This window comes from Pelodiscus sinensis, chromosome 4, assembly GCF_052426305.1.
Source record: "Pelodiscus sinensis isolate ZL-2025 chromosome 4, ASM5242630v1, whole genome shotgun sequence".
Lineage (NCBI taxonomy): Eukaryota > Metazoa > Chordata > Testudines > Trionychidae > Pelodiscus > Pelodiscus sinensis.
This window is the reverse complement of record NC_143055.1, coordinates 34,103,866-34,121,589: the sequence shown is the minus strand read 5'-3', so window position 1 is coordinate 34,121,589 and position 17,724 is coordinate 34,103,866. Positions and strand designations below refer to the sequence as shown.

Below are 17,724 nucleotides of genomic sequence, written 5' to 3'. Positions count from 1 at the left end.
AGAGAGGTCTTGGAGTCGTTGTGGATAATTCTCTGAAAACATTCCACTCAATGTATAGTGGCAATCCAAAAAACAAACAGAACGTTGGAAATCATTGAGCGAGAGAGAAAGATCAGACAAAAAAATGTTTCCTCTATATAAATCTATGATATGTCCACATCTTGAATACTGCATGCAGATGTTGTCATCCCATCTTAAAAAAAATTAAAATTAGAAAAAGTTCAGAAAAGGGCAACAAAAGTGGTTAGGGATATAGAATGTCTGCTATAGGGATTAATATGACATGGACTCTTCAGCTTGGAAAAGAGACTACTAAGGGGGGGATAAGATAGAGGTCTATGAAATCATGACTGGTATGGAGAAAGTAAACAAGGAAGTGTTGATTACTCCTTATAATACAAAAACTAGAGATCACCAAATGAAATTGATAGGTAGCATGTTTAAAACTAAAGAAAGTAGTATTCATGCAATGCATAGTCAGTCTTTAGAACTCTTTGCCAGAGAATGTTGTCAAGTCCAAGATTAGAAGAGAGTTCAAAAAAGAACTAGATAAATTCATGGAGGATAGGTCCATCGATGGCTATTAGCCAGGATGGGTGGTGTGGTGTGCCTAGCCTCTGTTTGTCAGAAGCAGGGAATGGGCAATGGGATGGATCACTTAATGGGTATGTCTAGACTACAGAGTTTTGTCGACAAAAGTGGACTTTTGTCGACAAAACTATACCAGCGTCTACACTACCGCTGAGTTCTGTCGACATAACTCAGCAGTTTTGTCGACTCTGGTAAACCTCATTTTACGAGGCATAACGCCTTCTGTCGACAGAGTTTCTGTCGACAGAAGGTGTTATTGAATGTAAACTGTCCTTTGCGTCTACACTACCATGTCGACAAAGCAGCTTGCTTTGTCGACAGAACTCAATGTAGTCTAGACGCTCTTTGTCGACAGAAGTTTTGTCGACAGTATCTGTCGACAAAACTTCTGTCGACAGAAGCCTGTAGTCTAGACGTACCCAATGATTGCTTGTTCTGTTCATTCCTTCTGGAGCACCTGGCACTGGCCACCGTCAGACAGGCTACTGGGCTATGTAGACCTTTGGTCTAACTCAGTATGGCTGTTCTTATGGTTTTAAGTTTTCCTTACACACCGTTCTTTAAGGACAAAGTGACTTTATAGCCACAAGCCAAATTTTTGTCTGAAGTGGCCTTTTCAGTTTCCTTTGAACCAGGAGTATATTTACATGTGTATTCTCATCAGCCACATACATCTCTGGAGAAATAGTGTCTCTCCAGATGTACGATGTCCGGCTTCCTATCTAGACAAGACTGAGCCATTCTGTGCTTTGCCTTGCCTGTTTGTGTCACATGCAGATTGTATGAAGAGACAAGCAGTCTCCTCACTAACAATTCCTTTCAGGGCAGATGCAATTTTTGGTAGCATTGTCCTACGTTTTAGGTAGAATCTGAGCCCTGCCTTTGGGATAAGTACTGCTTGTGAGTCACCTAAGTAGAATATATGGCTTTATCTACCGAAAGAAGAAAAGGTTACTTATTGAAAGTGAAAATGTGATGCAGATAAGTATTCTATAAGCCACCCCTCTGTTCCCCTCTGCACTGGAGTTTAGTCTCAGGGCATTCAGAGTGAAGGAGCTTAGAGGGGCTCGGGGAGTGCCAATCATAGGCAGTGGAGGGACAAGGCATGAACACTGCCCCTCTATAATATTCTCTGGCTTTCTCTTGATTCTTTAAACCTTTTTAGTTTTAAAGTTGAAACAAAAAAAAGATCCTCCTTAACTAAAGAAATAAAATGTCTCTGGATCTTCCAAAGAGAGCTCCAGCAAAACCAGATAATGCCTGATTTAATATTGACATTCTTGATTTTTCTATGACAAATTAGTTGGGAATAAGAACAATAGAAAACAATAGAAAAATCTATTTTTTCAGAAGCAAACCATGTTAGTCATCTTCATATATCGTAAAGAAAAAACAAACAAAAAAAACCAACTCCTCTCTTTCATTTGCTGATCACCTTTCATGCATTTCTGATTCCATTGTTTGGTATGGAAAAGAGACTAAATATCAGAGAAAGTTCTAGTTTGATTAATATATATCGAAGGATGTTTGTATCTTTTGAATATTTAGACATTTTTAGTCTATTTTGAGACAAGTAATAGCAATCCATGGATCTTTCTACTAATTTTTGCTGCTCCCTGATGTAAAATTTAGTTAGAAGATGCAAAGTTGGGAGCAGATCAGTTTTGGCACACACTCCCAAAAATATTGCATAGGTGCAATGGAAAGTTAAGATGTGCACCATGTAGGATGCACAGGTACTCTGTCCTGCCTCAGAGCATTGTAGGGTGAACAAGCAAGGCAGCAGGAGGCCTAATAATTAAACCAGATTTTTTAAAAATAACCTGGTGCAATGGTGACATGGGGGAGAGTTAACACTGTTAGATCTCTCACTCCAAGTGTCCTGTCAGGGAGGATACCTGAGCTGGGTTTCACATGGGCCAAGACAGGCATGAATAATTTTCCATTAAGAAAGTGCAACTGATCTCAGTCATTGTCTGATTTGTGATCAAGTCAAGCAGTGTCTCCAGCAGGAGTTAAATCTTGGCAGGGCCACTGTCGGAACTGACAGAGGCTGTGCATTTATGGTAGCAATCTGGATCTCTGGCCTCATAATAATTCCTTCTATACTAAACATCTTTTTGGAACATGTACTTGCTGGTGGGCAGCTTAGTAAATTTACATCCTAATTTGGCAAAGGCAGTGCGGTATCTTCCTTTCCAGTGTATAATTGGACACCTTTTAAGATCCTTAAGTGGTTCATTGATGTAGCAGCACAGTGTTATTATTCTGCCTGTTGCCTCGTTGGCAAAGAAGTAACTTGTACCAGGTTTCTTCCAATGCTCATGTCTATAAAATGTTGTGTCATAGAACTGCTTCTCTAACCACTTCTGGGAAATGAGTTCTGCGAGGTAATTGCAAGAGCAGCTGCTCCCTACACTGTGCCCAACTGAGAAGTATATTCTGTCGTGCCAGTTGATTTGCCATTTCTGCACAGACACAGTTCTGCAATCATCCTAATATGGGCTGTCTTCTGGTGACGCTGTGAAGCCTTGAACCTTGGATTCATAGTGAACAAGGCTTCTTTGTGCACACTTAATACATCAGGAAAGTTTTTTGTTTTTGTGAGAGCTGTTTTGCACTGCCCAAATCTTATGAGTGGTCTGGCTTGACTCAGCAGACGTATCTCTAGTGACAGTCTCAAATGGAACAAGTTCTGTGCATATCTGCTGTGTCAAATTCCATTGGACATGAGAATAGTTTGGACAGAGTATGATCTAAAAAGCATCCAAGTACAGCTTGTTTCCATATGTGAAAGTATGCGAGGTGCATCTTTTAAATTTTTTCATCCTGTATACTAAATAGGATTTTCACGGCCTTAGAAGGGAGACTGAAATGGACCACTTTTCCCCCACTGAAATAAAATTCCTCGTATACATGGATCACTGAAAGAAATGGAAACAAAACTAAAACATGCAACATGCCATATTTGTAAAGCCATTGCCTCCAAAGTGTGTTCAGCACACTGCCACTGGCATGCATGCTGTCCTCAGTCCTTGTAATGCAAACCACCCTTTTATTTGTACCTCCGGGGTCCAGAATTTAGTGTTATTTCAGGCACAACTGTTAGAGCTTTGGTGCCATTGACACTTCAGCAAAAGATGCCAATGAAAAGAGAGAGACACATGAAACATACTGATTGCTTGTTTAGCTCTCAGTAGCCGCATGCCTCCCGGCCCAGTTCTTTGAGAGTCCATACAACAGAGACTTGATAGGGCCTGGTGTATATATTGGGAATTTCAGCAGAACAGAAATGAAATCTTAAAGGAGAATGTGTGGCTCTGAGCACTGAAAGAGTATCTGGAAATAGGTATTCAACGAGGAAAATGTCTGCCATTTTTTTTTCAAGTGAAAGCTGCAGCTCTCATGAAAGTTGTGATTTAAACTTTGCATTTTCTTTTGTAAGTTAGTTGAATAACATTTTTTGGCAATAGTGTTACAAATGGAGCCTTCCACTTGTAACGAGGGCAACCAGGAATGGTGGGCCACATTAGTGGCCCTTCTCCTCAGTGGGCCATAACAACCAGTGGCCTATTAGGGTTCCAACTGCATCCCTGAGCTTAATATTGGAGTTGGAACCCTAATAGGGTTGGGAGGGAAAGAGAGGAGCAAATAAGTGTAGGGCTCTGGTGCCCTGGTACATGAGTCGTGTGGTGAAAGGGGGGGACTCTCACGTACCAGGGCACCAGAGCCCTACACTTATTTGTTCCTCTCTTTCCCTCCCAGCACTTTTAGAGTTTGTGAATCGCCTGATTGATGCTCTATTCTCACTCCTCTTTCTCCCTCCTGGAGCTGAAACACAGAGCAGTTCTGATGGCAGACACAGTAGCATGATAAAATGTAGTAGTGGTTGCAGAGGGAATGACAGCCATTGGACTGGTAGTTTCAGGATTGTCACTATTATTGTACAGCACCACCAGAGCTTAATATTGGATACTTAAGAGGGGCTGGAGGAACGATGTTGCTCGCTCATCATATTCTTTCCCTGTCTTTTGTTTTTCTGGGCCTTTACTGATTGAGAGAAATACACCATGCAGATGACATTTAATTCCTTCCTGTGGGAGTGAAAATATCCCCTACGGGTTGTAATTTGAAGTTTTTAAATTGTGATTTGAGGATTTCAGTAACTCATCCAGAGGTTAAGAGTCTATGGCTACGTCTAGACTGGCATGATTTCCGCAAAAGTTTTGCGCAAAAGGGACTTTTGCCCAAATGGGAGCAGCATAGTATTTCCGCAAAAAGCACTGATTTCTTACAGTAGGAAGTCAGTGCTTTTGCAGAAATTCAAGTGGCCAGTGTAGACAGCTGGCAAGTTTTTCCGGAAAAGCGGCTGATTTTCCAGAAAAACTGTCCAGTCTAGACACAGCCTATTAGTAGAGTGAATGGGTAAGGTTCTGTAGCCTGCAATGTGCTGGAGATCAGACTAGATCAGTGGCTGCATGCAGCCCATTGAGATATTATCTGTGGCCTGCAAAACATTTCAATTACTTGCCCATGTGCAAGGTTGCCAGATTCTGCTGGTTTCCTTGAGGTTTCCAACGGGTTTTCTTCCTGTTATTACTGACGTAACACACATGTAAAGCAAGGGCACATGAAGTGAAGTGCATGATGATTGTACACAACATCGACTATGAGAGATGAGTGCTCGTTCTGCATGCAATCAAAATGCTGCTATGGTTCTGTCAGAACACCCTCAAATTCTAGGTACGCAAGTGCAGTCAGCAAAATTACTCTATCCCGGGAAACCATCTTAGCTACCATAATCTGGTGACTCATTGAGATGGAGGGTCTTCATGCAGCCCATTCCCTGGCTTAAGTTGCCCATCATTGGACTAGATAATTATGATGGTCCCTTCTGGCTTTGAATGTGTGAGTCTGTGACTAGCCCTTTATTGTGGGACCTATGAAGAGGCAGAACAGAACGTGTAGCAGAAGCAGAATTGGAAAAAGTTCATATAATGATACTCTCTAAACTTTTATTTGAATCCATTGCAATGGATCCCCTGAAAGAGAATTTTGATTAATGCAGGACTTTTTTTTTCTTCATTTTCTCAGCTTTTGAAGTGGTGCAACTCATTAACACCAAGAACTTGTTCTTAAGTTTAAGGTTTTCTTTGGCAGGGTGGAGTACCTGTGGATAAGAGAAGTTTTGCTTGTTTGTTTTTTCTAGGTGAAGACAGTTAAGATTCAGCTCTTCAAGAATGCTGCTAATGTCATCTTCTGATAAGCTAGCCACACATGCATGTTCTACTGCAATATTACATTTCCTTTATCTTACCTGTGCTTGCAGCTGCAGCCACATCAATTTCCATCCTTTTACACAGCAAAAGCACAAGCTGGCTTATTTTATAATACATTTGAGGTAGTAAGACTCCTTTCCAGCCAACAGATGTTTTTTCTTTGTCAGATAAAGCATTGGTGTTTGGTTTTTGCTTACTCACTGAGACTGTGGGTTGTTTTCTTGAAGGTGGCACAGTCGTTATCTTTCTTCCATCACAGCTATGACCAGAAGCCATTTTTTTAACTAACTTGACTTTGCTCTTTGTAGTAAAAGTCTGTGAATTGCTACTTATTTGTATTATGTGTGGTGAAAATGACACCTCTAGGTACAAGTGTATAGATGATAGAAGATGCTCTTCCCCTAGCAGTAAAGAGACAAATTAAGAGGAGTTCTTTCATGTCAATAGCACAACCAGATCAATTGGTAGTTCTTGTTAAGTGCAGCAGAGCATTAACTTTCAGGATAGACAACAGATGACAAAGCACCTCTCCTAGGGAGAAAGGTCAGTTCCCAAACCTGGGAAGAGCAGTGGTTGCCCTTGCCTAGAGTACAGTTTACCTGAGGAGCCTTGCTGTTTGCTCAAAGCAGGGACCGAGCAATGCATGCTCTTCAAATTGTAGTGGCCCAGTTGGGCCTTATAAATGTAGCAGAAAGATGCTTTGGCTGACATGAAAATTTCAGTGTCTGAGCACTGGTAGAGCTACTGTCATTTTATGATGGGTATTACTTGACACAGGAGACTGAATCAGCAGAGCAGCAGCTGGCAGGACAAAAACTACCAGGGTCAAATCATGTGTCTTATTTGTGTAAACAGTGAATAGTGTATCTACTGCTAAGCACTGAAGGTACAAATATTGAGGGCTGTTATCAACTGAGCAAATGAATCACCTATCGGCAGCATTATAGGGGCATGTACCACAAATACTGGCAATGATAGTAATACACCATTATGGGAATGTTTGGGGTTTTTTTCTCTACTGTTTAATATGGGTCCTTTCTAAATATGAGGTGCATGTTTGCTTTACTTAGTTTTTTAGGAAGTAAATGTCCCTCCTATTCCAGTCTCTTTAGCAGCTTCTGCTTTGCGAAGGGATTTCCTACTGGGCTAAGCAGTGTCTTGGCAATGTCTGATGAATGTACTAATTCTTTAGCATCATTTTATTATGTCAATATGGTCAGATCTTGGTGACTTGAACCCTGGTTAACCAAAGCCCTCAGTTAGCCAAGGTCACAGAGGTTTGATTTCATTGCATAAGTTATAAGAATGGCCATACTAGGTCAGACCAAAGGTTACCTTGCCCAGTATCCTGTCTTCCGACTGTGGCCAATGCCAGATGCCCCAGAGGGATTGAACAGACCAGGTAATTGCCAAGTGATCCCTCCCCTGTCATCCATTTCCAGCCTCTGACAAACAGAGTCTTAATGTATTTGGTGCACTGGTTACATGTCAGCACGTAAATCTTTCCTTGATTGGCAGGTAATTGGACCAGATGACCTACTAGTCTTTTTTCCATCTTTAACTTCTAGGATTCTATGTACAGAAAGCCCTGGAGCTCAGCTACCTCTGGGTCCTTGTGAGCCAACGGGCCTGGGGAAAGGAAGCTGTCAGCGACTGAAGAAGCTCTTCAATAGACTTTAAATTGTGTGCTGCCTCAGGAGACCCTAACTCCAGGCTCCCCCAGTTACCCAGATCCACAGTTGTTTGGAGCTTTCAGGTGTCTCTCCAGACCTGTGGATAACAATATTCTACCACATAGTGTTCTGCTGCCCTTTTATTTTGAATTGCTGTGCTCCCAACTCCCAGTGTTGCTAGATAATCACTCCCCCGCTCCCCACAGAGGTGGTTTTCAGAAAGCGCTGGAAGAGATCTCACCTAGCACTCATGTGGTGGCCACACTTTCAATTTAAAGTGCTGCCCTGGCTGCGCTTTAAACTGTTAAATGTAAACAAAGCCGAAGTATTTTTTTCTCTGAGCTTTTCCCTTAAGCAGTTTTTGCTCCCAGACACCTTGAGGTGCTGTTTCCACTCTTATTGGAGATTGCTTCTTTTCTCTCTGGCTGTTTTCCACAGCTGTCCCATTGGCTTCAACAAGCAGAGAGGCACATGAGACACAGTCCCAAATATTGAGACTTTCCCAATAAAATTGGGAAATCTGGTCTCCACAGTGGATCTGAGCACTGTGGAGGTTGCCAGGGCAGACCAGGCTCTGTTGATCCAACATGTCCCCTGCTGCAGCTTCAGTTTCTGTGGAGTGCCTGGAAGTCACCCAAATCTTCCATCTCCAGGTATAACCTACAGGGCAGGGTAATGATGGAAATACTAACAGTGCTCAATTGCTGGGGCAAATCCTCACCATAGCATCCCCTGTGCATCAGTGCAGTACAATTGAGATACAATATAACTCCAATGGAAATGTGAATGATCAAGGCAGGGATCTTCTCCCCATAGTTTACACTTTGTTTAATTTTCTTTGATCATTTCTTCTCACTTCCATAAAATGTAAACGGCTTCTTGCTGGATAAACATTTGTATTTAAAATGCTTGAAAGAGAATAAATGTACACAACTTCCAATAACTGGAAGATGGACCTGGTTTGCCTCTTACTGTAACTCAGGAGTAATGCCATGGAAATCAGTGGTGCAACACCTGGACAAAACCAGTGAAAGTGAGAGCAGAATACGGTTTGTGATCATTTGAAAAAACAACAAGCAGTCCTGTGGCACCTTAGGGACTAACAGATTTGTTAGGGTGTGAACTTTCCTGGGTAAAACCAACTTCATGTGATACAGTGGGTTTTGTCCACAAAAGCTTATGCCTTAATAAATCTGTTAGTCCCTAGGGGTACGTCTAAACTACATGGCTCCGTCGACGGAGCCATGTAGATTTGTTGTTTTGGCAAAGGTAAATGAAGCCACGATTTAAATGATCACGGCTTCATTTACATTTACATGGCTGCTGCGCTGAGCCGACAAACAGCTGATCAGCTGTTTGTCCGCTCAGCGCGCTAGTCTGGACGCTCCCCTGCCGACATCAAAGCCCTTTGTCGGCAGCCCCAGTAAACCTCATCCCACAAGGAATAACGGGGCTGCCGACAAAGGGCTTTGATGTCGGCAGGGGAGCGTCCAGACTAGCGCGCTGAGCGGACAAACAGCTGATCAGCTGTTTGTCGGCTCAGCAGGGGAGCGTCCAGACTAGCGCGCTGAGCGGACAAACAGCTGATCAGCTGTTTGTCGGCTCAGCGCGGCAGCCATGTAAATGTAAATGAAGCCGCGATCATTTGACGACAGAGGCATGTAGTCTAGACACAGCCTAAGGTGTCACAGAACTCCTTGTTGTTTTTGCAGATACAGATTGACATAGTTATGCCCTGAGACTTGTGATCATTTGAGTGTCTCAGCTCCCCTGGGGGTCATTTTGAAAAGTACTCATAATTGCTACCACTGAATTGTAAAGACAAGGTCAAGTTTCCATTTCTAGGTTTTTGGAAGACAGTAGCCAGCATACTGAGTAAATTGACAAAAATATATTTGCTTTTTTTTAAATCTCCTTGTCTTTTAGTATTCTTCCAGAGATTGTATTGCCTATAAAAATAGTCTAAACTATAAACAGAATGAGAGAGATGTTGTGAGCCTTGTGGAAGATGGCTGCTCAACTTGCCTCACTAGGGGGCCCCATTTCCTCTTTTAGAACTACCAATGGAACTACCAATTGCAGTAATTTTTCTGCTATTCTTATTGAAGTATATAGATGTGGCACTGAAGCAATGTGGCAGGATTTACATAATGCTACCTGCAATGGAGGAGCAACAGAAGTTCACAAACTGCATTTTCTTCTCTCCTATAGGTAGTGGCTTCTAGTGCAGCAGTGAGAGGGCATGAGAGGAGATGGGAATGAAAAAAGAGATATAAGGATATTAAAGGGACAACGGAAATGATAGATAAGTGTTGAGTAAACAAGAGAAAAGCAGGAGTAGAAGAAAAAGATGAGACATAGGAAGGAAATGAAGAGGCAAGCTAGATAGTAAGGACAGATAAAGGGTGATATTTGCAAAAGCACCTATTTTACTTAACTTCAATACCATTGACTTTGAGAATAATTTTCTAAAGGCCTTAATCACTTTTGAAAATGGCATTGAAAATTTTACACCTCCCCAAAAAATCTTACCAGAAAAAGCTGCTCTTGTTCTATTCAGGTATTGGAAATGTAAAAAGCAATAGGGAATGCCAACTAACCAAAGCAGAAAGAGTAGAAAAAGTTAATGTATAAGAAACCAATGGGAGGCGAGATGAAATAATGTCATTTAATAGCTTCCAGATGAGGGAGGAAGGACACTTGGAAAGGTTTTGATATGAATCACTTCCATTGGTAGTTCAGATCTCTGCCAGGATGGTGCAGCTGGACCCCACAGAGCATCGAAACCAGCTAATTCTTAAATAGGGGGGAGAGAGAGAGAGAGAGAGTGTGTGTGTGTGTGTGTGTGTGTGTGTGTGTGTTCAGTTCTGCATTCAAATGTCAGCCTGCATGCTCTGTTCAGCATGGGACAAACGCTTTGGCACCAGAGGGCTTCTGATACCAGGGACTCTAGGGAAATCACTTTTAGGCCTGAATTCTGCCAGCAACACTCATCAGTGCTTAGATACCACAGTATGAAGTGCTATGTTTCTTTTAGATAGCAATTCCATGTGCCTGGAAAACTTCCAAATTCATCATAAACTAGGGTGCTCTATAACCGAAGAGTCATTGTTTGGCAAATTCCCACGCACCCCATTCTGTACCGTATTGGCATCTGCTGATTAAATAACATTCTTTAATGTGACACCATTACTGCATGTCTTCTAGCAGAATTTCATTAAATCTCCACTTATTTTTGTAATTCAGTTTAAAAGGTAAGTACACTTCTTCAAAGAGCTGCAAGGGAAAAACAGCGTGTCTATGCACAACTAAAAAGTGGAAGAGCCAATTCACTGGAACTTAATTTGCTACATGCTGCAAAGGCTAATGAGGAATCTGTACTACACAGGCAAAGAGAAAAGGGTAGGTAGGTGAAGAGCATCCTACTTTAATGCCTTGACAGTTTATGGAATACTTGTTTAAAAAGTTTGCATGATGTTGGTGAAGTCCTTAAGGCAAAAAATTGTAAAGGAAAGTGCTTCAGTACTTCTGCTCTATTGTATAAAGTGCCTCAATTATATTTACTCACGAGACCACATCTAATACCCTAACTGCTTTACCCTACTCTAGATAGCAGAATGTTTGAATCTCCTTTTCAATACATTACTTGGTAAAGGGAAGAGCATGGGGAAAAGCTGTGGAAAAAATTGCCTGAAACCTCTTTCCTATGCCCCACCACTTTGGCATAGTCTAGATGTTGAGAAAGAAGGTCCAACTACATTTATCCTATTTCTTCTGGACATTTTGTTCCAGCAGCTTCTCCTCTTAAACTAGGTCCTAGATAGCCTGATAATGGGTGCACAAAAAATAGAGAGCTAGGTAGAAGATACAAAGTTTCTGTAATCACAAGAACTTAGAGGAAAAGAGCCATTCTTGAAAACAACAGTTAAAAGTGCATTTTTTTTAATGAGCAGAATCAGATTGAAATATATCCTCTGGAATGGTGGTCAAAGCATGAAGGAGCATATATGGCATGTAAATACCTAGCAATGCCAGCTACAAAAGTTCCGTGTGAACACCTATTCTCACTTTCAGGTGACAATGCTGCCTGCTTCTTATTTAAATATATAAATATATTTATATAAATATAAACATATGTGTTATATTTTAGTGAGTGGCTGAACAAGAGGTAGGAGTGAGGAGACTTACAGCATCTAAAATTGTACATTGTTTTGTTTTTGAGTGCACTTATGTAACAAAATACATTTGCAAGTTACACTCCAGTACTTGTCTGAGTTGAATTGAAAAATGCTATTTCTTGTTAAAAATATTTGTATTCTCTTTTGTAATATGTCATTGTAATCTTTTGTAATAGAAATCAATATATATGAAAATGTAGAAAAATGGCCAAAATATTTTGTAATTTTCAATTGGAATTCTGTTCTTTAACAATGCAATTAATCACAATTAATTTTTGTAATTGCAATTAATTTTTGAGTTAATTGCATGAGTTAACAGCAATTAATTGACATGCCTATTTAAACTAATAGTATTTTAAAATTAATAAAATTGGGTCTAAATATTTGCCTTATGCATTTTTAGCATAGTCACATTGTCAAGTTTTTCTTGGTAACCATGATGACAAAACATCAATGCTGGCATGTTGGTTGGGAGGGGTGAGAGGCTATATTTCCCCAAACAGCCAGCTCTGACTCCTGCCTGCTTAGTCCCCCCACTCTTGTGGCTCCTCTCCATCCAGTGCCAAACTTGTAGATAGAATTCCAGTTCCAGTTGGGGGCTGTACACAAGCGAGAAACAAACAAACAAACAAAAACACAAACAACAACAACAAAAACCCCAGAGACATTCACCACATTCCCCTAGGGTTGCCAGATGATTTCAACAAAAATACTGGACACACTTGACATATCACAATCTACATTACATCTTATTTAGAAAATACCAGACATGATTTTTTTTGGTTAGTCTCTAAAGTGTCATCAGAATACTGATTTTTTAAAAATGTATTTGATGCTGTTTAACATCCTACTGAGATGCTAGCGGAATGGGAACTGTTATGAGGAATGAGAGAGTACTTTGCTCATTCAAACCCGGCTGTTTCTGTTGAGACAGTTAAGCAACTGCGCTTTCCTTCCCCTTTCTCCCTACATTTCCAGGCAAATGTGGTCACTTTTCTGTTAGGAAATGGGTGAAAAACACAACTCACTCATTCACTTCCTGCAGGCCATCAAGTGGCAAACAGATATATATGACTTTTAGCTGCCTGACCCTCAACTTGAGCTATAGATGGAGAGGAGAAAGACTACATATTGCATTACTTGTTCCCTGAGCCATTCATTCTACACTCCTCCCTTCCCCCAATATAGCTGTTGATGCTGATATCTGTGAGTGGCATGCAGTCTCATTTCAAAATGAGAGACTACAGCAGAGTGAAAAATAATCCTCTGGCCATAAATCCCATGACACTGGAGCAGCAATTAACAGTCTTGTCTTGTCTTTCCTCACTGGGAGATGACTAACATTTAGATTACTGCCAAACATTTAGAAAAAATTTAAAAAACCCTCGTTCCAAATGGCCTATAAGTAGCTTCAGATTATCCTCATTTAAATGAAGCACATTTGTTGGTACAGGAATGCAATTTTAATCATTTCAGTACCAGGAACCAAAAGCAGGGCCGTGAGGTTACCATAATACTTGGAGGCAGAAATACGCTTAGACTTTCTGGCAATTGTACCCACTGGCACGTGACTGGCCATCCTGTGCATCAAGAGAGTGCAGAAAATTGGGTGGTTGAGTGGGTGGGTAAAGGAGTCATTACGCAGACCAGCTAGACTGTGTGTCATTTTGTCAATAAAGGCTTTATAAAAATCAGTAAGAAGCCATCTGGAACTGAGGCTGTGCCAGACTGAAGAGACTTAATAGCTTCTTGAATTTCAGCAGTAGAAACTGGGTCATGGAGGAAGTCAGTCATGTGCTCCGGAATGGCGGGGAGGTTTTTTATTTAATAAGTGAGAAGGCTTAAGATAACCTTGGTAAGGAGGGGAACAGAGTTCTGTACAAGTGCAGGTAAACATGCAAAAAGGAATAATTTAGGTCTTTAAACTAAGTTAATTTGGTTATCAGTCTCATTTTTATAATTTACAATAAGCACAAGACTTTGCCCCTTTTCAGGGCAGTTAAATTATCCTCCTTTCTAGCTTCCCCGTTAATATAGTTTACCCAACTTGTTACAGTTAGCCATACCGTAAGGGACCCACTAGCTTTTTTGAGTTTTGAGTAGGAGGTTGACTGAAAAAATAATATTTGCAGCTTCTAAAGATTGTTCTATTGTGTTATTAACCATACTGAAACTTAGTAATTTGTTTTGTGAAATTAAACAAGAAAAAGAATTGATTGTCCTGCAGAAAGTCATCTCATAAGAGCTCCCCAGAACAAAAAGAAATCATGTTTTTTCCACCGTAGTAAGATGGAAGTGATCAGCTTTCTATATGAGTTGACTTTTAAAGATAGGATCTTAATATGGAAAGCCATTGAACTTCTATACTGGGGTGAAACTCTAAGAGAAGAAGCACACATTACAGGTTGAAGCTATCTAGTCTGGCATCCTCTGGACCTGACCAGTTCCGAACCAGAGAATCTGCTGGACCATGGGAAGTCAATAATGTCTAGCAGCATTACCAACACTTTCACTGCTTACTGGGCTCTTAGAAGACAGGGGAAAATTAGAGCTAAATAATAGCACAGAATGCTGAGAGCCAGACTGGTGCCTGTAAACAAATATTATGGGACCAGGAAAACTTGGCTACACCCATGGTAAATGGACATCAGGGTAACTAAAATCATGCTGGGTCACAGGTATTGCTGGAGCAGAGAGTGTCAGACTAGAGAGATTCAACCTATATTTGGGCCTGTAGCATTCCATCAGCTCAAGAGTTAGTCCTTATGGATGCAATACTGAGGTGGATGCAGTGCTTAAATAATCCGGAGGGTGGGAGCAGTGATCGTGGTCTTCAGGAAACTTTGGTTATTATCTCCAATGTCCCAGACTGACCCTGGAAAGGTTATTTGACTTGTGCTGTAATTTCCCTGATTGGAAAGTAGGTATGTTGGTACCCACCATTGTGAATGTATTTGTATGAAAAGAATTACAGTGCCAAATATTACTGTATTTTGAAGATACATCAACAGAACCACAGGTTCAGAAGACAAATAAAGGCAGCATCTTAAGGGAAATTCTGATGCCAGGTACAGATTGCACTTGTATCTGTATGTCTCCCCCGCACGGCTCCCTGGTTACATTTGAACACTGGTAATGCTTCCAAAGAGGTTGTCACTGGATCAGCATAAGCTACTACAATGATTACAGGGGAAGAGCATTTATGTGTGGGGGAGAGAGTCTTTTTTATAAAATTGTGGGCTGTGGGTACAGATGTCTTTCTTTCTGGCTCTATGGATGGAATCTACACAGCCTAACTGCATTTTTTTTCTTTCAAGAACAAGTATTTGTCTCTCTTGTTTTCAAAAACCACTCATTCCCATTTGGGCACCTGAATTAAATGGCCAGATTTTCAAAAGTGCTCTGCACCCAGCAGCTCATTGTTCCCACTTAGGTGCCTAAATTGGAATTGAGCTCTTTTGAAAATGTGATCCATTATGTTTTGTGGTGGTTGTGATTAAGGCACTGAGTATTCCAGGAGCATTCTATTGCAATTCTCCTAGATAGGATGCCTTACAGGGCCATTTATGAAACCATGCTGCTAGGTTAATATAAAACATTCTCAAGTTGTACAGCCACATCAAAGAAATAAAAATAGTGAAAGTAAATTGTTGTTTTCTTCTGGCTCAAGCATTCAGTTGCAAACCAAGTAAAACTCAAGCAGATGCACCCACTATGTAAAGAAGATATTGAAATAATGGTACATAGGTCACGGCCTTTGCAGACTTTTTTTTTTTTTTGAAAACAGATCACTGACAATTGCAGTACACATTTCAACACTGTCTGAAATACACAAACAGTGAGCATAAAGGTGAGAGGTAACATGCTGAAGAACATGTACAATTGAACAGAGAAAATGAGACAGCTTTCTATTCTTCATAACCTGAGAAGAGGAAGGAAAAAAAACATTAGGAGTCCTAGAGCTGGGCAGACTTCTGTTCAAGTGCTTAAATAAAAGATGGAATAGGAGTTCATATGGGAAATGAAAATAATCACTGGAGGTGCAAATCACTGTTATTATGCAGCATCATGTTAAATGAGTAAGATGAGCAAATGCCCTGGCAGTGCTCTGGCTTCTGGAATCTGCCCTCCAGGGATTTTCCTCAGTTTTTGTAAATCTGGCCAAGTAATTTAATCCTGTTGATTTGTCTCAAAGCCACTAACTATCTGGACAAATAAACTGTATAGTGTCAAAGCATGGCCATTATTTACCTATGCAGCATGTTCACATGGTACGTTCCTCATACCCATGGTAATAGCGTCAGAAACTTCTGAGGACATGCTGAACTTGCCTGTGGGATTCAGCAGTGAGAAGGCTGTGGCCGTGTTCAAAGCCAGACCACCTGCTGCCATGCTTAGAAAGGACAGTAGGTCAGAGGAACCACTGGGTGCAAGTGGAGAAGTGGCAGTGCTACGTAGCACCTAAAAAAGAGACTCTTCAGTAGGGAAGGGTGTGTTTGCAAACTCCCCAAGATACCCTTTTTGATGCCCAAACCTTTGCATGTGTTCACTGTCCCAATGCTCCCGCCCTCACTCCTGCCTGCTGTCCTAGGTTTCAAAGTGAGAAAAGGAACCAGAATTTTAAAGGGACTCTGGGTTAACAAACCTCAGCCTGAGAATGTATCAATCCAGCCCTGCTGAGCGGACTTGATATTTTTAAGGGAAATGAAGAACCAGCAATGATGGGGATGAGGACCCTTTTCAGTTTAGTGCATATACAAGCAAAATAGGGCAAAGCAAATCTTATTTATGCTGATGAGAGTCTATTGCTTGGCTTTAGAAACTGACCTTGGCCTATCTGTACCTTGGAAATTATTCTAGGAAGTTAGGACCTGTCTGTCTATACAGAAAATGCTGCGCCAGTAGTACTTACATGACCTCCATAATCATGATATCTGAGCACTTCACTGACTAATGAATTTGTCATTGTGACACCTGTGTTTTACACATGGGGAGCAGTTACCCTCAGCGGTGAAATATCACACAGTTAGTCTGTGGCAGAAGTAGCAATTGAAATAGGTTCTCTTGAGCCCCAGACCAACTTCTAAACCACAAGGCATCCTTCCATGTATTTGTATAACATTATGCATATTGCAGGAGTTTATAAAAAAAGTATCAATCATGGTCAGAGCTTTATTATACTAAGCATTCTACAGACAAACCAAACAGTTTGAAGTTTATGGAAAGATGTCCATTGACCTTGCTAGAGCCTGCATTGGGCCCATCTTGAAATAGTGACAGCAATAGGATGCTGTACTCCCTGCACATTTGGCTGCCTGTTTTAATGCCTAGTAAATAGAAACACAATATGAATGGCTGCTCTCTAACTTGAGGACACATATAGGAAAAAGTGCTACAAAAATACCTGTGTTCTGGAGATGTGTGTTTTCTGAGTTCCTTAAGCATATTGGCCTCACTATTTTTCTTTTCAGTACAGCACTATTACTGAAGGCATGTATTTTTCAGATCGTTATAAAGATACCTGGTGAGATAACATTGGAGAGGGAAAAATCCATGTATACAAGACAGCGTTTTAACAGTATGAGCATTTCTTGTGAGATTGCATTACTTATTTCCTAGCTACGCATCTGCTGTGAGCATCAAACCATACTTAAATTGTAATGTATGGTTTTAAAGTCACTACCGGTCATTATTGGATCAGTAATGACTGAGAAACTATATATTACTGCTATTATGAATTGGTTTTGTACTATTTTCAGGTTCCTATTTTATTGGATAGCTGTTGACTCCTTAGAGTGTCTCTGAGCTGGATTACAGTGGTTGATGTTGCGGAAATTTTGCTGATTTGGTTTGGTGTCTATTTTTAATACATATATCTATTGTTCTTATTTATATCCTGCCAAAAAATTAAAGTTTGTTTAGTGTGAAATATCCTGATGGCATTTTTGAACAAACAATACTGTTTTCTTCTTTCTCTCTCTCTCTCTCTCTCTCTCTCTGGTA

The 17,724-nt window shown here is 40.7% G+C and overlaps 1 protein-coding gene and 1 long non-coding RNA gene across 2 annotated transcripts in view; both read left to right on the top strand.

Moving 5' to 3' along the window:
* LOC142829667 (uncharacterized) overlaps positions 1-8,498 on the top strand; it is a 31,125-nt gene extending 22,627 nt beyond the window's left edge. Inside the window, exon 2 of the long non-coding RNA XR_012904353.2 lies at positions 7,439-8,498. This is a non-coding gene — a long non-coding RNA (uncharacterized LOC142829667). The remainder of the gene's footprint in view (positions 1-7,438) is intronic.
* Positions 1-17,724, top strand: part of PPARGC1A (PPARG coactivator 1 alpha) — a 513,653-nt gene that overhangs the window by 40,305 nt on the left and 455,624 nt on the right. The gene's annotated exons all lie outside the window — the stretch shown is intronic.